The sequence below is a fragment of the Balaenoptera physalus genome (assembly GCF_965194825.1).
Source record: "Balaenoptera physalus genome assembly, chromosome: 6".
In the NCBI taxonomy this organism is placed as follows: domain Eukaryota; kingdom Metazoa; phylum Chordata; class Mammalia; order Artiodactyla; family Balaenopteridae; genus Balaenoptera; species Balaenoptera physalus.
The window spans coordinates 81,455,695-81,480,259 of NC_138885.1; the positions used below are offsets into that span (position 1 = coordinate 81,455,695).

At 39.7% G+C, this 24,565-nt stretch overlaps 1 long non-coding RNA gene across 1 annotated transcript in view; it reads right to left on the reverse strand.

Annotated features, from left to right (window-relative positions):
• Positions 1-9,143: 9,143 nt before the first annotated feature.
• LOC309663463 overlaps positions 9,144-24,565 on the reverse strand; it is a 320,115-nt gene continuing 304,693 nt past the window's right edge. Inside the window, exon 2 of the long non-coding RNA XR_014265299.1 lies at positions 9,144-15,994. This is a non-coding gene — a long non-coding RNA (uncharacterized lncRNA). The remainder of the gene's footprint in view (positions 15,995-24,565) is intronic.

Here is a 24,565-nt window from a genome sequence, read left to right on the forward strand (position 1 = left end):
CAGTTATGGTCTCCTTTAGTGGTTTCTCTCTTCTAAATTTCCATTCCTTCCCCAAAAGTAAAAAATACACTAAATACTGAAAATGCCTTTTAACTTGAGTTGTTTTGGCACAAGTGTCCCAGAAGAGAGGGAGAGAGAAGATGTGTGGCAGTTACTCCTGGGCCAAACTTGGGAGCAGTGCTTTCCCCCGCTGTGGATAAGTTGCCAAAATAGACACTGGGAAATGAAAAAAAAAAAAGTTTTTCCTTCCATGAAGTGTGGTTTCGCGCACCTGGAGTTCTGAAGTCAGCCTGAGCGAGGCAGAAAGTGTGGGGATGTGCGTCACCTGAGGTATCCATTTACACACATGCACACAACCATAGAACATGGGTCCGAAGTGTTAGGACTGACTTCAGGAGCTCAGCTATGAAATAAAGATTCCACTGTGTCTACCCTAAACTACCCACCCAATATAGAAAAAGGGAAATTTTTATTTTACAAAGATTTCAATAATGCAGGCTTAAGCTCAAAGAACTGTAATACTTTGAAGTTTATCTAGAAGATATAATTAAAATGTAGACTATCTCAGTCACTGAATATTTTAGTTATCATGGTTTTTTCTGGTTTAAGCAATACTAAATAGTGATTCTGAAAAATGTTTAAAATATGTTATAACGTTACGGTGTCTTAATTTTCCTCCCAGAAAACCATCCAATGGGTTAAATCAGATTTAAGTAAAGATTTTAATAAAGAAGCATTTAAATGAGAGTCCTGGGCAGGATCAGCATTGTGGTTGAATAGAAACACAGAGTCTGCCAAGAAAAAAGGAGGAAGGGATTTGACCTTTGCCTTAGATTTCAGTCTGGGAATTTGCAGTACTTTAATGCTACATATTTTGTTCAACCAACGAAAAGCCACAATGTTTATGGAAGCTCAGGAGAGTCAACTTCTTCTCACTAGATATTCTCAGTACAATAAAATATTAATGCTGTGCTAAAATTATACATTTTCATATATACAAGAGCAAACTGTGCTGATTTCCTGGGTGCAAAAGATTTAGTAATTATAAGTGAACTTACGGGTAAACACGTGGCCCTAGATGTTTTTTCACATCTGTCATTTGCTAGCTCCCCAGCGTTAATTTGAGTACCCCTGTACTGGGATATCTCTCTGGGGAGAAGAAAACTACAGCCTACACACAGTAACCAAATCCTGTGAATTCCTGACAGTTCTAACATTTTTGACATAAAGATTTTTAGTTAAATATGTATGCCTTGATTTTATCCTACCCATTATCACCACCTTGGTCATTCACTCTCTTTCAGTAGCTCAACAGTATACATTCACTGAAAATGCTGAATCACAATGCTCTGAGGTATTCATGCAATCTCCTGCTTAGGATTACCCATAATGAAGAAAGCTCAATGATGATTGGCTAAATAATGACCAATATAGAATTTAGTCCACTATTTATATGGCCTATCTTTCACTCCATTCTTTTTTTTTTTATTTTTTTTATTTTTATTTTTATTTTTTTTCACTCCATTCTTGAGCTGAGTTCCATAAGCCTACATTGCCTCAGGCATGAGGAAACAAAAATACAGGTCAGAGTCCTTGCAATATTAGACCAGGGCTTACACCATTTAAAAAAAAAAAAAAAAGCTGAAAACAATGACAAACATGAAAACAGTTTCCCAGAAGGGTTGGACTAGCTTCTTTGAGTCATCACAATAAAAATGGAGTAACATTCAGCAGAGTCATCAATGCCACCTACGTCACATGCGGACTAAAAAAAACATCATAGCCCAAACATCATGGAACACAAAGCAGAAAAAGTTGGGTACATCCACCCTCTTCATAGCAGTGGCCACAGCAATCATCTTTCAAATCTCAGAGAAATATCCCAGCACACTGATACTCAAATGAGTAAATATTTATTCTACACATTAAAAAATAGTTTCATATAACCTTATGTGTCTTTTCTCCTCACTGTACCTTGCTGTCCTTTTACTCTATTACCTCTGTGTTTGGCATATAGTTGAATTTTACATATGAATAAAAAAATGATGGAAGGAAAATTGAATATCTTGGGATATGATATCTAAATCTTAAAAATAAGAATTCTTAAGGATGCTTGAATTGGGAGAATTTCCTGGGGCAGTGGCGGGGGGCTAAAGGACGACGTATTTTTAGTGCACAAAAAAGTTGTCGTTAGTTATTTGATTTCTTCATTAATTCAGCAAATATTTTTTGTCTATCATCAGCACACCAGGAATTGTTCTAGGTTTCTGTGATTCAATGATCAACAGCACAGACTTGGGCAGAATTTACATTCTAGGGTGGGGGGAAATAGTTAAAAACTAAAAATGAAAACTGAGCACAAAAATAATGATATAGTTATGATTGTGATTAGGGCCAAAATGGGACTTTTTGGAGAAATGGAAAGGTGCGAGCCAGATTGTACAGAGCCTTATATACCGTGTTAAGGATTTTCTGTTTTATCCTAAGATAAATGGTAAATATTGTGAAGTTTAAAGCAGGAATATACCTTGATTAAAATTTCATTTTGAAAAGAATACCCTAGGGGTCTAAAAGTAGAAATGATTAGAAGAGATGAGCAAAACACGATTATGGCAGGAGTGGGTGAAAGTAAAGGTCCAGTTGGGAGGCTACTGCTGTAGTTTAGGCAAAAGGTGATGGCAGTTGAGCCACAGGAGTAGCAGTGGACACATGGAGATGTGACCAGATCCAAGATTCATCTGCAAGGTGCAAGATGCTTACCGAGTAGATAATAGTCAAGGGTAACATCAGCGTTTCTGTCATGAGCAACTGGAAGGATGGGGGATGGGAAGACTGAGAATATTAAATAAAGATTAGGTTTGAGGGATAAGTAGGTTTGAGGGATAAAATCCATGAGAGGTAACCAAGAGGAGATAGCAAGTAAATGTTGTACGTACAGTTTTGTAGCTCAGAAGGGAAATCTGTGATGGTGAAAGCAATCTCTGAGTGATGGTGAATGCACAGTATTTTTTATAAGCTGTGGAAGTGAATGAGATTTCATGGGAAAAGAATGTAGGGTAAGAAAGAAACAGGGTCCAAGACTGGTCTTTGAAAAACTCTAATTGCTAAGTAGAGGAGGAGGCTCTACCAAAGGTGAATGAAAAGGGTTGGCCAGATGGGGTAGAAAGAACACTAGATTGTGTGTTACACTAAGTTGTGTGTTACAGAAGCCAAGAAAAGAGAGAATTTCAAACAGAGAAAGTGATCACACAGGAAAGTCAAGTAAGAGGAGGATTTTGCAATGGGGCCACCACTGAGATCTTAGCCAGGACAGTTTGATGGCATGGTAGATTGGAGAGAACTGAGCTGTGAAAGGGAAGTGAAGGCATTAGGAAAATGTGCATACAATAACCCTTTCCAGAAGCCTAATCATGGGCAAAATTTTGAGGTTCTATTCTTGGTTATGTAGCCTGCATTTCTCCATTTGTGAAATGAGGGTGTGACTATAATCATATTCAGAAAATAACTCAGAAATGCAAGGGCAAAGCCCTGTGATTGGCATCACTCAATTCAGTTGAGTTCAAATAATATTTATTGAGCACATGATAGATCCTGTGACACAGAGATGAACAGGACAAGGTGCATTCTTGCCAAGAGCATATGATTTAATGGAGGAGACAGAATAAAACACATAAATTTTTAAAAATGCAGTAAGTTTGAAGATGAAAGTATGCATGATGTGCCATGAGAGCAAAGAAGAGGGGCATATAGCCCAACCAGAAAATCTGAGAAACTTTCTGGAAGAGAAGACACATGAACTAAGCTGTGGAGAAGCAAATAGGAATTAGCTGAGTGGTAAGTAAAGATACACCACGGAGGGAATGTATGAACATAAGCAAAGGCCCAGAGAGGTGGAACACAATTTAAATTCTGTGTACACCCTGTCCATGATTTGCTCAGAGCATCTGCACGTCAGCTACTAGAATGTAAAGCGGAGTGTGAGAGTTAAGTCTGGAGAGGTAGACAGGCCAAGCTCATGAAGAATTTGTGTGCCATGTTAAGAAGATTTGACTTTAGTAACCATCTGGATTCAAACTTAAGATCAATCACCTATTAGTCCTGTGACTTTGGACTATTTCCTTAGACTCCCAGAGCTCCCAATTTCCTCAATGAGAGTTTTTATTTTTAATTTCCTTAAATGAGAGCTTAAATAGTACCTACATCCTAATATGAAAATTTCATGAACCCTCAATTAGGGTTAAAAATTATCTGAGCAGGAAGCAGCCTTAGACTCATCCAATCTACTTATTATACATATACGGAAACTGAGTCCCAAGGAGATGAATAACTTATCCAAGCTCATGCTTTGAAGAAGCAGCAGAGCCTACAGCAAATCTGAGTTCTATTATCTGATACTATGACACTACTGAGCATTCCTTTTTTCCAGGAGTTAAAGAAAAGTTTGAAGCAACCAAAAAATGAAAGAGGTGGCAGAGGACAGGTTTTCAAATGCCAAAGTGTCAGTAGAGATGACATTTTCTGATGATGAGCAACAAACTGAAGGTTGAGAATTAAGACAGGGACAAGGCTGGGATGTGCTAGTCACTTTCTTCCTTCCTGGTGCAAATCACCATGAACTCACAGCTTGCTACGTATATCGCAAGAGGCATGGGTTTTGACAGAAGCCAGGCTAGGTTCATATCCCTGTTCTGCAATTTATTAGCTGTGTGACTTGAGTCAACTCTTTTCTGTATCTGTAAAATCTGAAAATAATGCCTTACTGATTTCTTGAATAATTTAGTATATATGGACATGCTTAATATATTGCCTCACACAAAGGAGGCACCTGAATATTTGTTTTCTTTATTCCTTCTCAGAAAAATACAGGGCAGACCACCACAGGTACAAGATGAGTCCATTTAATGACATATACCCAGACAATTTATTCTCAAGACCCCCCAGGGAATATGGAAGTGGATGATAGACTATTTTATAGACTATTCTCTATCTTCTAGGTTTCAGACCGATCTACTAAGTCCTGAACAGCTGATGACAGACTAGTCAACAGCTCAGAGACCAAAGATCAGAGTCTGAATTGACTTGGTGGAGCTTTTAGCTAACAAGAAAGGGACATGTGATGGGTTAGTAGGACAGGTGTGGTGTCTACGATAGAAATAAATGCAACTGAAGGTAAGAAAATGAAAGTGGGAGAAGTAGAGAAAGAAGTTGTCAACCAACACGTCATGGTCTCAAACATAAAAATGCTCGGTGTGGGCGGCCATAAAATGTTTTCTCTGTAATTATTAACAACTATGGCCTGAAAATTATTTTGAGTTCATTCCAATGTAAATAGTAAGACAGGACGAGTAAGCACTTTTCTTTAACTGCATGACCTTTAAGGAAGAAAGCATAAAGATTTGCTTAAAGTAGCCATGGAACTAGTTCCATCAAATTCACGTGACTGGGTACACTCCAGCCCTCTGATGAAGACAGCAGAGAATGAGCCCTAGGCCGGGGGTACATGAGGATTTGAACCATGTTTCATTGCCGCTTCTTTCCTTCCCTGAAACTAGCTGACTTCTCTGTTTGGGGCATTTGGTAACATACACACTTCCTGTGGAAACAGCCAGGCAAAAACAAAGGCAGACTAAGCTCTCCCCATGCTCTTAATCTTGAGCCTCACAAGTATTTTATTTGCCAAAGTCACACCACATATCAACTCTCTTCACATTTCCCAGTCTACAGTTTTCTAAACCTTTCTATCACAGGCTAGAGGAGGACAAAAATGAATCTCTCTATAACTTCCTCTCCCTTTTTCTGCTTAAGAAATTCTGATAAGAAGAAATTAGGAAATAGAGATGAGTCTCATTCACTTTTCAGCTATTCACTGAGTACCTCCAGTGGGTCAGGTGCTCTGCTAGGTACAGGAGACACAAAGATAATAAGACATGGATCTTGCCCTCGGGTACTCTCAGCCTGGTACAGAGACACATGAATACTACTCATTGTACTACAGTGTAACAAATGTAATGAAAGAGGTAAGCAAGGGATTAAAGGGGCTCATCAAGAAAACATTCAAGGCAGATCAAGAAAACATTCATGAAAGAGTATTTTGAGTTGAGTCAAGATGGAAGAACAGGACTTTGCCAGAGAAAAGGGCATAATGGCAGATGTAACAACACGATAAACACAGGGAGGTATGAAAGGACCTGCCAAATTTGAGTATCTGCTAAAAGTTTGTTATTGATGGAATAAGGGTACAATAGAATGGAGTAGGATTGGGGAAATGAGGCCAGAAAAGGGGGCAGAGGCTAAATTATGAAGGGTTTTATATGCCATGATAGAAACATTTTAACTCTATCCAGAAGGTCATAGATACCCATTGAAAGGTATTAATCCAGGGAGTGAATAACTAGATTTAAACTCTAGAAAGGTCATCCTCAGCAGGGTGGAGGTGGAGACAGGATTGGATGGGGTGGAGAGTCGAGATAGGATTTCCAGTGAGAAAGTCACTGTGTTGGTTCATGTGAGTTATGATGGGAACCAGAACTAGAGGACTGGCAATGGGAATGGAGGAGAGGAGGCATATTTGAGAAGTATTTAAGATTAGCCAACTAATTAAATGTGTAGATGAGGGCAAGGGAGAAGTAATGGAAGATGAACACCAGACTGGGGGCTCTGGCTCCTGGGTAGGTGGTGGTAAAATTAGCTGAAGTAGAAACATGGAAGGACATTAAGGGGAAGATTTGTTTGAATTTATTTTTAAAATTTTTATTTATTTATTTATTTATATTTTTATTGTGTTAAGAACACTTAGAATGAGATCCATCTCTTAACAATTTTTTTCAGTGTAAAATAGAGTATCGTTGACACTATATGTACAATGCTGTACAGCAGATCTCTGGAACTTAAATCATCTTGCTTAACTGAAACTTTATGCTTGTGGAATAGTAATTCCCCATCTTCTCCTCTCTCTAGTCCCTGGAAACCACCATTTCACTCTTTCAGTCTATGAATTTTACTATTTTAGATCTTTCATAAGTGGAATCATGCAGTTTGTGAAATTAGAATCTCAAAGAGATATTAGCACTCCCATGTTCACTGCAGCACTATTCACGATAGCCAAGATGTGGAAACACCCTAAATGTCTATCCACAGATGAATAGATTTTTTAAAATGTGGCATATACATACAATGGAATTTTATCCAGCCTTTAAAAAGAAAGAAATTCTGCTCTATGTGGCAATGTGGATGAATATTGAGGACATTATGTTAAGGGAAATAAGCTACTGTGAACTTCTCACAGGACACTAAGTTGATGCTGTCCAATAAGTCCTTAGATATACATATGAATCTTCAGCTGAAGTAGAGAAATATCTGAAGAAAATCAAGACAAATCATAAAGTTAAGAAGGCAACCAAAAAATTGTACATGACATTCTCTGCCTCTAGAAGTCAGATTTGCTTAGGAAATCAAGTAGGAACTAAAGTAGTTTAAGAAACATGTTTTCATTTTATTATCAAAGCAGGAACAGAGGAAGACTGGAAACAAAATTGAGGAAGACACTGTATGTTATACATGAAAGTTAAGAGTGTAAATCCTGAGTTCTCATCACAAGGAGAAATATTTTTTTCTTTTTCTTTTCTTTTGTAGTTATTTGAGACGATGAGTATTCACTAAGCTGACTGTGATAATCATTTCATGATGTATATAAGCCAAATCATTATGCTCTACACCTTAAAAATACAGTACTGTATGTCAATTACATCTCAATAAAACTGGAAGGAAAACAATTTGAGGAAGATAGGCTGATTAACCTGGAGGATGAGAAAGATTTCCTGAGATGAAAGACTGAGATCCTAGTGGACACCTTGACAGATTTAAATGAAGGCTAATTACGCCAGGAGAGACTAGTATGAGAAAGGGTGCTCCATGTCTAACTGCTCTTTCGGAGGGTTTTAGAAAGGGGGAAGATGGGTCGACTGCTATCAGATCAGAAATTGTGTCCTCCTGTAACAGCTCTGAGAGGGCAGAAAACTATTGAGAGGCATCTTCTTAAAGTCACAGAGACTGAAAATCAATTGGGGAACTTTAAATATTTAGAGAAGTGTACACAGTGGTTACAGAATATCTGGACGGGTATGATGGGGGAAGATAAGGAAGATCAGTGTAAAATGCTCAGGGCATTACTGGGTAACAAAGCAGAAACAATGAATAAGCAGAAACTCTGGGCATGTTTGAAGGAGAAAAAAAGATATTAGGGTTAGAGGTAACATAGTTGATCGGTAGTGGCAAGAGCAGTACAAGAAGTCAACAAGGAGCTGAGTCACCATTATGATGGGCTCAATATTTCATACTGAGGAAGCCACAAAATAACCCAGTCCCCAAGAGTGTTTCACCTCCATGTGGACCACTTACAGGGCATTCTTCTTTCCATGAAATTTCTATTACATTATTTCTACAAATATATTTACAATAACTCCCTCAGTACCTGGGGGTAGTCTGAGATCATACTGTTCCCTCTTTTTCTGGCAGCCAAAACTGCATAAGATACCGCTCCAACTTTTTTAAGCAGTTAACTACACACTTCTTTTAGTGTGACAGCCAGAAATGAGTGAAATAGGTCATAATGTCCACCAAGAAGTCAAGAGAAATGATCACCCTCTGCACTCTGAACGCCATCTCCTTTTGCTGGCAGCCTCATTGCACTGCTCATAATGACTTTTCTTTTATTATTTATTTATTCATGAAACATACATTTATGGAACTTCTATCATCTACCAAGGACTCTATACAAGAGGAACTGGAGGATGTTAAAGAGAGCAAAAACAAACACAGTCCCCTGCCTTCATGTAGTTTAGCATCCAATGGGGGAGACAGGCATTGAGCCAATAATCACACTCATGAAAGCATCATCCATCACACGTGAGGGAGGAGGTGGCCCAGGACCACTCATGCTCCCCGTAAGACTGCCTTCCCTTGTCTTCAATCCCTCCAGTGGCACGAAAGAAGAGGGTGCTCCACAGCTCCCTCCCAAGAGAGGCTTATAATCCCTCTACCACTATCTACACTTTATCCCAGTTTCCTACAGTTAGCACAAAAGGTCCCGGTCTCTCAGGAGATCCCACAAACCCAAACCCCCTAACTCCTTAAGGCTCTGACTTCAGCCCCACCCTGACTCCTACTCCTCAAACTCTTCTGCTCTCCCCTGAAGAATACCCAGTCCAATATCAATTAAAATCCCCCCAATAAATACATAAATAAAAATAAAATCCCCAAAGTCCTCAAAATTTCCATGAATGTTCCTATCACCTTTGTGTTCCACCTCAAATCTCCTGCTCCCCTGAGGAATCTGCTTTCCCTGCAGTCGTCTCTGGTGGTGGCTCTTCTATCTCCCTGGGCCTGGAGGGGGGAAATGTGTCCTCCTTGCTCCTCTTCTAAATCTTTTTCTTTCTCTCATTCCTAACCCCTCCCCCCTCCCCCCCTCTCCCAGGCTCCCACTTTGAAACTCGTGTCATCAGACTATACAACCTATTACTTTCCTTATAGGAGCCTTTGGCTCACCTGCCCCTCTTTCTTCTCACCTTTAAAATTCTTCCAACACCTTCACCCCACCCCGTTCTCTTCCCTGGACCTAGTCCAGTCAAAGTTTTGGCCCCCACCACTCCATGGCAACTGCCATTTTCAAGATCACCAATAACTGCCGCAGTGCTCAATGCAGTGGTCAGTCATAGTCTTCATTTTGTTTTGCTTGTCTTCAATATTTGGCACAGGCTGACCACTACTTTCTTGAAACATTTCTATCACTTGACTTCCAGAACCTTATACATCCTGGTTTTCCTTCTACTTCACTGGACCCTCCTTCTTACTGTCTCCAGCTGATCCTTTCTCAACTTCCTCATTCTAAATGCTCGGGTCACCTTGGACATTTCTTCTCTAGTTCACTTGCTCTCTGGATGATATCATCTAATTTTTTGACTTTAAGTGACATTTACATGCCAAAGACTCACACATTTATATCTATAGTCCAGACCTAGGGTAACCAACTCATCCCAGTTTTCCCAGGACTTTCTTGGTTTTAGCACCAAATGTCCCATGTCCCAGGAACCTCCTCAGTCCCAGGCAAACCAGGATGGCTGGTCACCCCACCCAGACTTCTCCCCCAAACTGTAGATTCATAAATCCAACTACCTACTCTCTAACTCCACTTGGATATGTACTAGGCATCTTAAAGTTGACGTGTCCAGACTGACCCTTAACCTTTCCTCTCAAATCTGCTTCTCTCATAGACTTGCCCATCTCAGTAAATGGTGACTCCATTCTTCCGGTTACTTATGCCATTAACCTTAATGTAATCCTTGATTTTTTTCTTTCTTCTGTAACTCATCTTCAATCTGTCAACATATTCTGTTGGCTTTCCTTCAAATGTATCCAGAATCTGACCACTTTCCTCAATTCTACTTTTATTACCTTGACCAAACCACCATCATATCTTGTCTGGATGAGTACAGACAAGTTTAAAACTGATATCTCTGCTCTACTCTCCAACCCCCATCCACACAGAGTGTTTATTGCCCAAACAGTAACCAGTGCAATCCTTTGGAAATGTGCCAGATCACGTCCTTTGCTTAAATTGCGTAATTATTCTCCACCCACTCAGACTGAAAGCCAAAGTTCTTACATTGACCTTTCAGGTCCTACTTCACCTGATCCCTCTCTGTCTTCATCTCCTGCTATTTGCATGTCCATTTACTCTCTTCCAAACATGCCGGCCTTATGGTTGCTCTTTAAACACGGCAAACACGCTTCTATCTCAGGGCTTTTGCCCTTACTCTTCCCTCTACCTGGCATAGTCTGCCTTCAGGTATATGCAAGCTTCACCCTCTAGTTCAAATGTTGCCTCATCGGTTCCTCCCTGACTATTTAAAATAGCGTGCACTTGTGCACACACATGCACTTCCTATCTTCTCTCTCTGATGTACTTTTCTCCATAACGCTTAACACCAATGGACATCCTTTATATTTTACTTGTTGATATCTCCTCCATCACTAGATGACGATCCTTAGGAAGGAACTGTTTTATTCACCACTATATCCTCAGCACTTAGAACAGAGCCTCGCACACAATAAATATTCAACAAATATGTGTTATATAAACAAATGAATGAATTATAAATTGAGATAAGAGCTCCAGAGGGCAGGACTGTAAGGACTATGTAATGTGTAACAAAGGAATCTCAGCCTAGAGAGTTAGGGAGGGCTTCCCTATAGAAACACCCCTCGAATGGAGACCTGAAGGATGAGTAGGTATTAACCAGATGAGGATGAGAAAACAACATTTCAGACAGAAGGAACAACCTATGCAAAGGCTTTGTAGCAGGAGACTTCACAGTGTGTTCAAAGAACTGAAAGAAAACCCATATGCCTGGGGGTACAGAGAACAAGGAGGATATTTCTAAGACTAAGCTGGGCAGGTATACAGGGGCATGGTTTTTATCTGTATGTGAGAGGAATAAAAAGACATTAGAAGAACTTAATCTGGGGGTAGATGTGTATATGACCCAATCATATTTGTGTTATGAAAATATTTACTCAGGCTGTTGTGTTAAATGGGGTGAAGGGGGCCAGAGTAGAAACACTGAGACCAGATGGACCATAGTAATAGTATGGGTGAGAAATGATGGCCTTATAGACTAATAAGGTAGTAGTGGAGATGAATGAGTGACAAATTCTGAGATTCTAGGAGTTAAAATGAACAAAGTCTGGAGAGGAGTTAGAGATGGGGAGGCGGGAGAAAGAGGTATCAATGATGATGCCTAAATTGACTAACAGAAGAGAGAGTAGTAATATTTGCTGATTGGTGGGTACTAGAAGAGGACCTGGCTTGAGGGGGATGGTTTAAGAGTTCCATCTTGGACATGCTAAGTGTGAGGAGCCTTTCAGACATCCAACTCCAAGAGAAATTTGTTGAGCTATTGGACATACAGCACCGGAGCTATGTAGAGATCTGGGCTGGAGAACAGTGTTTGGGGACTATCATTGTAAAGATGGCAATGAAGCCTTGAAATTGATGAGACAGCTGATTTTTTGCATGAGTTCCTACTAAGCCACATCTTTCCACCTCTGTACTCACACAGATAACTTTTCAGATAAAAGCACAATTATAATCTTACTCTTAATTTCACTGTGTTAGAGTCAGATTATTGCTGTCACCTGTTATAGTTTTTTTAAGATTCTCATTCTCGGTTTCTCTCTCCTCTTTCAGCCTTGTATATCCTGCACTACTAATGATAATCAGTAGCAGCAGCAGCAGCATGAATGTTTCTAATCCATTAATAACCACATGGAACCAAACAAAATGTAAATGTTGTTTTTGGTACCCCACTTGGGACCTCCCTCCAGAGAGGCACTAATAGAGGCAAATCCATGTCAGATCAGTCACAGCAACAGTTCAAAGTTCATCCAACTCTTCAACAGCCCATGATGTCTCCCAAGGATAGCATGAGAGAACTTGTAAAATTATTTATGCGTCAGGCAACTTCAGAAACATTACAAGCATACTCTTAAACCTGGTGCTTAAATCCCAGTTCCTTTGTTTGTGACAAGTTTGAGCAAGTTGCTGAAACTCTCTGGGTTATAGTTTCCGTTTATAATATACTGATCACAATATCTGTCCCACAGATCTATAGAGAAGATTAAGTGAGGTGATGCATGCAAAACACCTGGCACCTAATATGTACACAAACAGAAGCTTGTTTACTTTTGTGTTATTATTATTACTACCATTTTCCCCAAATCTATGTGCATCTAATTTACTACCAGGTTATATCCTTTTTTTGATAACTTAGTGGGCTCAAGGGAGGATCATAGTCTTATTCCAGCAGATAATAGCAACATAAGAAATCATATTTGTGCAAAGTTGGTCATAAGATGGATGAAAAGAGTTGTCCAAGAATAAACTACCATTGAGGAATATTTTCAAATACAGCATAGGGGATGGAAGGACATTACTGGTTGAGAGTGAAAATCAAACTTAACAAAGTTTCTTTTTGTTCAAATGTTGGAAAGCATAGACACGTACATTTATTATCAATTTAATGCTGAAATAGTTACCACTAGCTAAATGTCTTAGGTACCTAGAAAAATAGGGTACTTACAGAAATTTACATTGTAGAAAATATTGAATTTTAATGGAAAATATAACTTATAATGGAATTTTACTGAAATCTGATCTTTTTCTAAGAAAGTATGCACTGGGAAAGCCAAAAGGAAGAGTACAGCTTTTGGAGTCAGAGTTAGGCTGGAAATCTAGCTCCCTACTTACACACTGGGTTGCCATTAGCAAGCTTTGCCATGTGTCTAATCTTCAATTTCCTCATCTACCAAATGTGAAAACGAATGCCAGTGTCATAAGGTTTTTGAGTGCATGAAGTGACTCACCATATGCAAAGTGCTTTATACAAAATAAGCATTTAATAAATGTTAGTTCCACCTTCCTAAACACTGCTAGCTAAGCAAAGGTAAACAATAGGGAAGTAAAAGCCTTATTTTGTTCAAATGAACTGCACTGCACCCAAGCTATTCTAATAATACACTCTACAAGCTTCTTACTACCTTTCATTTTCAGCACTTATCTTCACAAACCTATCTTGGGGATCCCACCATTCATTACAACCAAGAGAAGACAATGAAACAGCATCTATTTTTAAACACTTGCTAAAAGCTCCAGAAAGGAAAATCTATTTCTAATGACTCTGTGTTTAATCCCATGATGCTTGGTAGATGAAAAATGAATCTCATTCTTTGATTGTAACTGTTCTTAGAAGTCACTGAATTTAAATATATATATATATATTAATCAATATAATACATGCATGTGATAACAAAGCAAATAAGACTCATGATGAAAGCAAAAATAGCATTCTCATCCTTCTCTTCTCACCTTCAGTACACACCCTAGAGACAAACTCTTTCGGTTGTTTCGGTTTCTAGTTTTGGTGGTTGCTTCCCTAATTCTAGATATCATGATTTTATCTCTATTTTGATTCATCCACTTTAGACATAGTATCTAGTGAATCCCATATATGAGAGCTTAAAATTCAGGTCACTTACTCATCTCTATTCCTCTCAATGTATGTTATCATTATTTATAGTTTTTCTATTAGTTATCTTTACATCTTTAATAATATATTTCAACTCTATTTTTTTATTCCAACAGCTTTGGCAGTATCTGTGGCAGCTACATGTCCTAATGGCATAACGTAATGTAAGCTCCAGGAAGGTAAGGAGTTCTGTCTGATGTTTTTCTTTCTGTTTCCCAAGTGCCCAGAACAACACCTACACCCAGTAGGTTCTCAGTAAATATTTGTCAAGTGAATGAATAAATGACTACGCTAATGGTATCAGTGTATTAGCATCCTTACCTTTCCTTCTACACGTCCTTCCTCCCATCAGCTCACTTACTTTTTTATACTGTAAAATTATTAATATTTATATATTGTCCTGTAAACACAGCAAAGCCTTCTACATTTTGTCTATAAGTGACTTAGGGCTACTTGTCTTTGCTTTCCCCAAACGTTGTTCAGTTTATTTAGTGAGGAGGCCCCTACACACCAACTGCCTACGTATTGGTTTGGGGAAGGGTGAATGAAGTACCCACTGGTGGCTGTGGTTTCATCACAGACCTCAAGTGAATCCCTTGGTTTCAACTACAGTTCTCGCTTGCTTGTGGTTGATCCTGAGGCCAGAGACTCTGGGATTCTGAAGAGCAGATCAGCTCTTATCTCCTTATAGCTCCTTATCTATAAAACTAAGGCTCTTCCAGCCTGTTTCATTCACCAAGACATTCCTGTTCATTTTCAGTCTCCCAGAAATTTGTTAAAATCATTTGCTTGGGAACTTCCCTGGTGGCGCAGTGGTTAAGAATCCACCTGCCAATGCAGGGGACATGGGTTCGAGCCCTGGTCCGGGAAGATCCCACACGCCGCAGAGCAACTAAGCCCGTGTGCCACAACTACTGAGCCTGTGCTCTAGAGCCCGCGAGCCACAACTACTGAGCCCACGTGCCACAACTACTGAAGCCCACGTGCCTAGAGCCCGTGCTCTGCAACAAGAGAAGCCACCGCAATGAGAAGCCCACGCACTGCAACGAAAAGTAGCCCCCCGCTTGTTGCAACTAGAGAAAGCCCGCGCAGAGCAACAAAGACCCAACGCAGCCAAAAATAAATTAAAAAAAAAAAAAAATCATTTGCTTGTTGAATTGGTTCATCCCCACCTTGATTTTCTTTATTGCTAGTGGCTTATTTCTTTTTGTGCTTTTCTACTTTTATTTCAGTAGATGTTAAAATGAAAATGTGTACCTCATTTGTCATCTTAAACCAGAAATGTTACAAGTAATTTCTTAATGTTTTATTTCATTTGTGTGTATGTGAAAGGGATTATAGAATACACATGATTTGTTGTAGGCAACTTCTTTTTGCCTTTCCTGCTCTAAGTGCGACTGCCCACGTGAACAATAACATAGTCAATATGTGATTGTTGAGTCTCTTAACTTTTCTTTCTTATTTTAAATTGAACTCTGAGATTTATGTTAATTCTGTGATTCATCTTTTTAAGCCACGTTAAAATCTTTTTTTTTTTTTTTACCAAAATGCATTTAAAAATAAGAAAACGCATTTAAAAAAGAATATCCCCTTTCCTCCCACACACACTATGGATGAGGACAAATCCTACCTCAGAGAGGAATGGATAAGAGGAGAAGGGAGGAGGGGTGAATGAGCCACTGTGTCCTGACTTCCTGCTTATGTGGCCATAGAGCCAACGTATTAACTCAGCCAATATTTTCCAAAAGGGGATGAGGCTGGAGAATTCCAGAAAAAGAGGTCCAAAGATCACCTACACTTATCACACTTCCACCTGAAGAAAAGCAATTCTCTTACCAAATGCATTCTTTCATCTAACAAACATTAGTTTGGAAGAAAGGAGTCTCATATTTATTGATCATACCATGTTCTAACTCTTCTACCTGTATTACATTTTTTTCATGGTTACAAGAAACCATGAAAAGGAAATAGGTATTACAGCAGACTCTTGTCATTTGAAGATTTAACATCGGAGGTTTTGGCTATTTGCCAGTAACTCCAAAAGTTTAGGACTTGGCATTTTCCTAAAGGATTCACTTGAAGCTGATGCCCCCTTGGAGGCTGAGGTTGCAGAGCAAATGATAAACCAGTGAGTGAGATGGGATTATTGGCGAGCATCTCTATTTCAGTTTGAGTTTGCTTTTCTCGCATCTCTTTCCTATCTGTGTAGCTCTCCAGAAGTGCTCCAGTAGTCTTCTTGCATTTAAGCCTTCCACGTCTCAAGATTATCCCTTGAGTATTTCAAGGGTCTATTATAATCAAGACATAAATTAATGTGACAATGTTTACCCAGGAAAAAATGGCAAACTGGGACTTGAGGCCATTTTTCTAGACTCTAAAATTCATGCTCTTCCTTAGCTCACCCACTGAGCTTCCTCTAATGCTGGGGACAGAACTGCAGCAATAACTTTTGTCCCCACCAAGTCTGAGGCCCCATAAGGAAGGCCGCACCTCTCCCAGCAGCAAACTGGGCTTCAGGCGGTTTGTGGGTCCTGTGAAGTTCAACCTGTCAACAAGGAGGCTTATCTTTTCTTTGTTTGCAGGAAGATACAAAGCTAACTCCCTCCTGAGGATTAACAGAATAAGATGAGCAAACACAAGTCATTCAGTTTAATCAGTCAAATGACCAATTTAATAACAGGTAAAGATGTGTGACCTGAAGAGAATATGTATTTCAATCATGAAAAATTGACAAAGAAGCCAAAATCGAGCTCAGAAATAATGGTCTTAAGTTCTGCCAAATTCAGAGGGAGCCCATGACTTAGGCAGTCCATGGTTCACCAGCTACATGATCAGCTGGCAGAGTTTTCTACAATTCCAATGTTCTCATCCATAATGAGGTGAAACTTAAAGTGTTCCAGTTATTTTTAGCAATCACTAAACCAGTGTCTTTGGGCATGGGAAATATTTTGTCAATGACCAAATCTGCTTCTCTCTCCAAAATATCTCATCAACATGTTTCCTTCAAAACAATTAGCTCTGTTTTAGTAAGAAGTTTGCCCAGAATCTCTTTAAGGAGATTAGTGAGATCAATTCTTCCATAAAATTACCAGTGTGTAATAGGACCCTAAGTGCCCATCCTCTGACTGAGCCTCCAACAGATATTTATGAGCTTTTCCTACTTTGTGTGGCATACTCTACTTGATATGAATGTTTTGGTTTGTTCTGCTTTGGGGGATTTTTTTTTCTCCAAGAAAAAAGTTCAAAAATAATTTCTTAAAACCAGATAGCATCTGGGCCCCAGGCAGCTTAGTTAGCTTAGATGCCACTAAATAAGTATTATAATCATTTAGAAAGTACCTAGGCCAGATAATCAGTGAGATTATTAGTGTTTTCTCCTAAAGAACACAGTACAAAGAAAAAATAAAATCTAATACAATTTGCACAAATAACAACCCAGTACATTCATGAGACACTTAGAATTACAGAGTAACTTCACATCCATTACTTCATTTAGTCCTTATGAGGTTCTTGTGAGATAGATATTATTCTCTTATTTAACAAGTCAAGTAACTTTCCTGAGGTGACACAGATGCTATATGACCAAACCCAACTCCATTTATTATATATATTATTCCTTTACTGAGGACAAACCTGGTGCCCATACTAAGTGAGGTGCTAGGGTTACAACAATGAGTGAGACAGTGTCTTTCTTCACACTGTGTTTGCAGTGTGTGTACACATATTCTCAGTAAAATGTCTAACACTTGCTGGAATGCGCTAGAAAGCAGTCTTTTTACCAGCAGACAAGAAAACTCCAGCCAGGCATGGTTCCAATTCAGCCCACCTGCCCTGCTTCGGCTTTGACCTGGATAGATCATAAATCATGTGAAAAGATGCTCAGTCACGGTGCCAATTCTATCTTTGTTCAGATCCATACAAGTTACCAAGAAAGCTTTTCAGCTTTTCAGCAACCTGATTTATCAGATTGTTGTTATGAGGGCAGTTAGTGTCACATTCATTGTGCCAGGTTGCATCAGTGTTCAAGCTCCGCCCTAGGAAAAAGTAAGGGCAACTCTTGAAGTTGCAGTCGCTAAGAGGAAACCATGACCTGAAAGAGGTCACATACAACCACTTATACCAGTTAGATGTGAATAAACTCTTTTTTCTGCTGACATCTAAAATGGAATATAGTAACATGAACTAGTATTCACTCTGATGTCCCCTAAATTCCACTGAAATATTGTCAGAAAATCAATATGTAAAACTTTCAAATTATTGGCCAAAGGCACAGATAGCGGTCTGATTAGTGGAGAGTTATGCCAGCAGGACATGTAAAACCTTACAAATGACTGTGACCTGTGTCAGCTTCACCCCTCCACCTCTTCCACCTGCCTGCTTCTCTGCACTGAGGCACCCTCCTCTGGTATATTCAGGAACAGGCTCTGTCCCCCTATATCCTTCCTGAACTATATACCCAGGAGTTGCTCCTCCCTACTCTTTCAAGTCCTGGCATCTGGCATGACTCATTTTGCAGCTGGGAATCGTCTAGAACTTTCAGTCAGAGTCCCCTTTGAGGGAGGCTGCCACTCCTTCCCATGGGACCAGCAGACAAGACAGGCCTATCTTGTTTCTGCTCAGCCCACGTGTGTGTCACGGCCCCAGCCCCACAAAGCGGTATGATGTATCAGTCTTATCCAAACTGCCTACATAGCTAAAAGCACTGGGCCAAGAAAGGAGTAATCTAGTTCAAGAGAAATAGTCCAGGAGCAAAGCACCCAGCAATTTTAAGCCCTTATAGCAATTCCTAGATGGACGCTCCCCAAATCCTCACCCATTGCCCAACCTGCCCCTATCTGGTGTAATCTCTGCACTTTACATAACCTCTACCATGCAAATCGCCACCTTTGGCAAACCCCACTCTTAACCACAGTGTTTACCCTTCCCTCACTGTTCATTACCCCCAAATCATTCCATCCAAAATAAATCCCTTAGGTGTTCCAGCTCGACAGTCCAGAGTGGCATGTGGAAGTCTCCATCATGCAAAGCAATCCAGGGTAGATGTGGACATGTCACCTCCAGGTCCTCCCTGAGAATTTCCCATTAATGAGAGCTACAGACACTCCCTTCCTTCAGATATCCAGGAAATAGCTGTTAGCTCAGATACACACATCTCTAAAGGACAAACATTCACTCTCAGAGATGGTATAGCCAGAGTTTAAACAGAAATCACAAAATAGTGGCCACAGGGCTTCCCTGGTGGCGCAGTGGTTAAGAATCTGCCTGCCAATGCAGGGGAACCGGGTTCGAGCCCTGGTCTGGGAAGATCCCACATGCCGCGGAGCAACTAAGCCCATGAGCCACAACCACTGAGCCTGCGCGTCTGGAGCCTGTGCTCCGCAATGGGAGAGGCCACGACAGTGAGAGGCCCGCGCACTGTGATGAAGAGTGGCCCCCGCTCTCCGCAACTGGAGAAGGCCCTCGCACAGAAACGAAGACCCAACACAGACAAGAATAAATAAATAAATAAATAAATAAAGTTAAAAAAAAAAATAGTGGCCACAGACATGTTTTATTTAAGCCTTTACATTAAAAAAAGTAATCAGTTTCTGGAGTGGACAGAATAAGCCACTGCCCCCAAGTTGTCCACGTCCTAATCCCCAGAACCTGCGAATATGTTACTTTCCAAAGCAAAAGGGACTTTGCAGATGTGATTAAGTTAAGGATCTTGAGACAGGGAGGTTATCCTGGATTACTCAGATGGACCCAATACGATCACAGTGGTCTATACCAGGGAAAGAGGGAGGCAGAAGCGTCAGAGTCAGAAAAGGAGATGTGATGAAGGAAGCAGAGGATCAGTCAGAGAGATATTAGAAGATGCTATGCTGCTGGCTTTGAAGGTGGAAGAAGAGGCCACAAGCAAAGGAAAGCAGGCAGCCTCTAGGAGCTAGAAAAGGTGAGGAAATGGATTTTCATCTAGAACTTCTGGAGGGAGCACCGCCTGCCAACACCCTGATTTCAACCCACGGAAACCAGTCGCACACTTCCAGTCTCCAGGACTGGGAGATCATAAACTCATATCGTTTACACCACTTAGTTTGTGGTCATTTGTTTCAGCAGCAATAGGAAGCTAATACAGTTTCCAACATTTAAAAATCAGAAGTTTTGACATTTAAAAAAAATACTTCTTGCCTTTCTTAGAAAATGAAGAAATCTGTCTACGCTTGGCCTACTTTCCATGGCAGAAATCAGCCAAGGAGCAGCTGCCTCTTTTAGAAAGAGAATGGCGTGTATAGTCCACCATCATCCCTCCCTTCCCTGTGTTCCCAAATGCCGAGGCTAAGAGCCAGGTGTGGATTCTCAGGTTGCTTTCGTGAGCGATGGCTGGTCTGCTTCAATCAATGCTCAGGCATCACTGTGGCCACACCGTTCTTCCTCTACCTTTTTACTGACTAGAACAATCGCTTAAATGGACAGCCATTCCAAGTTTAAAAACCTGCCAATGGAAGGCTACTGCTTTTATCTTCACCTCTGAAAAACACTGTACAGAGAATTGGAACAAACCAGGGAAAGGAGATGAGTGTATCCACAGGCAAGCTGGAAAGAGGAGCAGATCATCATGGTGACACCAGTGAGGTCCCATATCTTCTTGGGTTCAGACAGACTTATTTTGACAATTTTAGTCATGGGTGATTCGTAGTAATTGCACACACACATAAAGATTCTGCAGATTATGATCACTTGAAAGCCCTGGTTTTGTTTAGTTTGAGAGAAAAGGAGTCTAAATTAGATTTTAGAATTTTTGGCCAGTGACGGATATCATGTTTTATAAAATCATATTTTAAATCCAGTGGATGTCAACCAGAACCTAGCTTGTTTTCTCTGGGAAGAAAAGCTTTGGCCACAAACAACTCCTAAAGGTCTTGTAAATAGAAAGACATAATTCTGAATGTACCTAAAAGGGTACCCAAAGTATCTCTGCCTTGGAAGCACCCACTCAACAACTTGACTCCCAAAAAATGTTTCCACTGTATAGGGAGAATATTTTGCCAAGCCTGGTGCAACCATGATGAGCTTTACATGTCTAAAGTTATGTTTTAAAAGGCTACTTTATAAAATAGTAGTGGAATTTTTTTGCAATAACACTGAATATCAAAAGTCAGCACAAACAGTACCTTTCCAGAAATCAAGATCAGTTCCTCCGTTAAAAACACCTATTCAGAGCCTTCCCTGTGAACGGGTAACTTCATCTGGCTTTGTTTTTATAACATTTTATAACACCTCTGACGGTTCAACTATGGAAAGGCCAATGTTTGTGAACCGGCCAGTTTTATTATTAGGTTGGTTGAAAAGAGTCTGCAGTCCTGAATAGTGGGAACAGTGGAAGAGATTTATTCTCCAAAACTGGCTGTTCCCTCTCAATGTAAACTCTGGTCAAAGAACTGCTGTCTCTGGGAAATGAAGCAGATTTGGAATATGAAGCAGATTTGGAAAATGAAGCAGTTTTAAATTGCTTATGTGAATACATTTTTTTTCCAGAGTGAACTAAGTCACTCTGTTCTCTGTGGTACATGAGATTTCAAAGTACAAGCCCTGAGGAAACACACTGTTGACCTATTTGCTTATGGACCTGTATTAGTTTATTAGAACAGCTGTAACAAAGTACCACAAACTAGGTGGCTTAAGCAACAGAAATTTATTGTCTCACAGTTCTATATCTTAGAAGTCTGAGCTTAAGGCATTGGCAGGGTTGGTTCCTTCTGAGGGCTGTGAAAGAGAATCCATCCCATGCTTCTTTCCTAACTTCTGGTGGTTTGCTGGCAATTTCCATCATTCCTTGGGTTTGGCTGCATCACCCAGATCTCTGCCTTTATCTTTACAGGTATTCTTCCTGTGTGTATATTTGTCCAAATCTCCCCTTTTATAAGGACCCCAGGCATATAGGATCAGGATCCAGGATCCAGGATCACTCTACTCTAGTATGATCTCATCCTAACTAATTACATCTGCAGTAACCCTATTTCCAAATAAAGTCACATTCTGAGCTACTGCAGGTTAGGATTTTAACATGAATTTTGAGAGAACACAATTCAACCTGTAACAGGACCAAATCCATATTTTATATCAATTGGACCAATCTTTTAGAAAATCATACTAGCAGAAAAAGAAGTTGTAAACTAAGGCTTTTCTCTCACTTTTCTCTTATATGCCATCCTCTCTGTTCTTGGCATTTGGAGGAAGGATGTATATTTATGAATAAGAGGCCTTCATTGGGGTAAAAGCTATAGAAAATTTTGTTCAATATTTAGATGTTGTAATTAGATTTCATCAGAGACTCATTTCCAAGAACTGGAAATGGGTAAATTAGTATTATTAGGCTTTATTTTAAGAGCTAAAATAAAAGAATGAGAACATTTTGGATAAGATAGGTAATGTTGTTTCTTAAAATGGAGATAACTTGGCTTGGGGGTGGATTTTTGGTACAAAAACCTGAGAGACTTTCGCCCCACGGTGTAACCTTTGCCATTGTTGGCCTTCCTCCTTAAACCTCCTTGGCTCCCCTGCCTAGCTCTCCAGTTTTGATTCTCTTCCTGCCTTATTCTCACTCTTTGCCATCTTCAGTGTATCACACTTATCTTTCCAGCCACTAAGTGTAGAATTTTCTCCACATTATACTCCAATCCTGTCCCCTTTCCCTGCTCTATCTTGTGACTGCATTTACTCTTTGGCTCCAGTGATCAATTTTAGGTGCCTGATTCCGAAGGTGGTATTTCTAACCTTGACTTCTCTACCTCGCTACAGACTCACATGTCCAGTTGTTTACACCTGAAACTCAATACCACTACAACTGAAAGCGTCATATCATCCTCTGCCTTGAGCCATCTTCTCCTCTCCATCACATTGTTCCTGTTAATTTATTATTCTTCTACTCAACCAGGCTTGGAACCTTATGATCATCATATATGTCTGTTCCAATTCTCATATATCCAGTCTTTCTAGAAATCCTGTTGTCTCTACCTCTGATTTGCAAATGATCTTCCTCTGACTTGTCCTAGTTCAAAGCCCTCATTCTTTTTCACCTGAGTGGTTTACATTGCTTCCTGTTATCTCAGACTCTCTCTGCTCCTTTCTAAAGTATACCCTGCTTCCACTTGCAAAAGTTCAGCTGAAAAAAGTAATTGATTCCCCCATTCTCTATAAATCTTAAACTGAGGCCAAAGTTGTAAACTGGCATTTGTGACCACTCTACTATGGGTATACTCTTCTGGTTTCCTTTATTTCCAGCCAATGTTGTACAGGTACCCCCTTCTTTGGCCAAACTAGACTACTTGCTTTTTATTAAAATGGATTTGACAAAAGTGGATTTTTCCAAACAGTGCATTCTTTAAGGCCAAAACTTATTTATTCCATATTCTCCATGAAGTCATTTTCTGATAATCCAACAAGGTCTCTGAGGTCTTAGCATCTTATTTGGAACCTCTATGGTTCCACTTAACACAGCCCTGACAGAAGGATGGACTCATGGTATATGACAAACATTTTAACTGACTTTCTTTCCCAATAGGCCTTGCCTTAGAGTTATGGGCATGTTTGTGTTATCCTGTCTACTAGATTACAAGGTTAAGAAAAGTGAGGATTTTGTTTTATCCATCTCTCTTTGCCCCATATGCCCTTCCAATGTCTTGTTCTGGGATTTAATTAGACAACTAATTAAAGACTATTAATTTAAACTATAAATGATACTGGAAAATCAACTTGACATACCAAGAAATTGTGTTATAAACTTCCCAACCAATAGATGAGCAGAAGTTTGAAATTATTATTGGACCTAAATATCTGTTTTGTTAAGTTTACATTGATTACTAGATTATATAACCTTATCTTTGAAATACAGATTTATGCAACACTCTTATGAAGTTTCCATGGGCTTCTAATGGCTGAGGACTTAGAGGAGAGGAATGAAGAACAGCAGAAGGAAACTTCATGCACCCATGAGCCCTGTTGAAAGTGAAGGAGAAGAAATGATTCTAAATCCTAACCTCAAGAATGTCCCCATGACAAAATTTTCACTTGTACCTGTTTCTGCTACTCTTTCTTTTTTTTGTTTGTTTCTGCTACTCTTTAGTACAAGATTTCCTGCAAGAGAACAAGGCTTGGTTTTTGTCTCCTAATTACTTAAGTTGAACATTCAATAATAATAAAAGTTGTTCTCCCTTGTATTTCCTCACAGGCTCACAGTAAATCATCCAAGTCTATTTTTTGCTTATCTTGGTGGCTGAGTTCATCTACAGAGGAATGCGAGGCTTTGCTTTCTCCTCCAACATGATATCCTTGGTTTCCCCTGAGCTGGTGTGATATTCAGTGGTAATGATGTTGGAATTTCTAAAAATGGAGAGAAATTTGACACAATGGCAGCTTTCAGATACCTTGCTTGAAAGAAATGCAGTCTAAAAATACAAGTTTACAGATATGGAAAATATTCACCATTTTAATTTATTTGTATA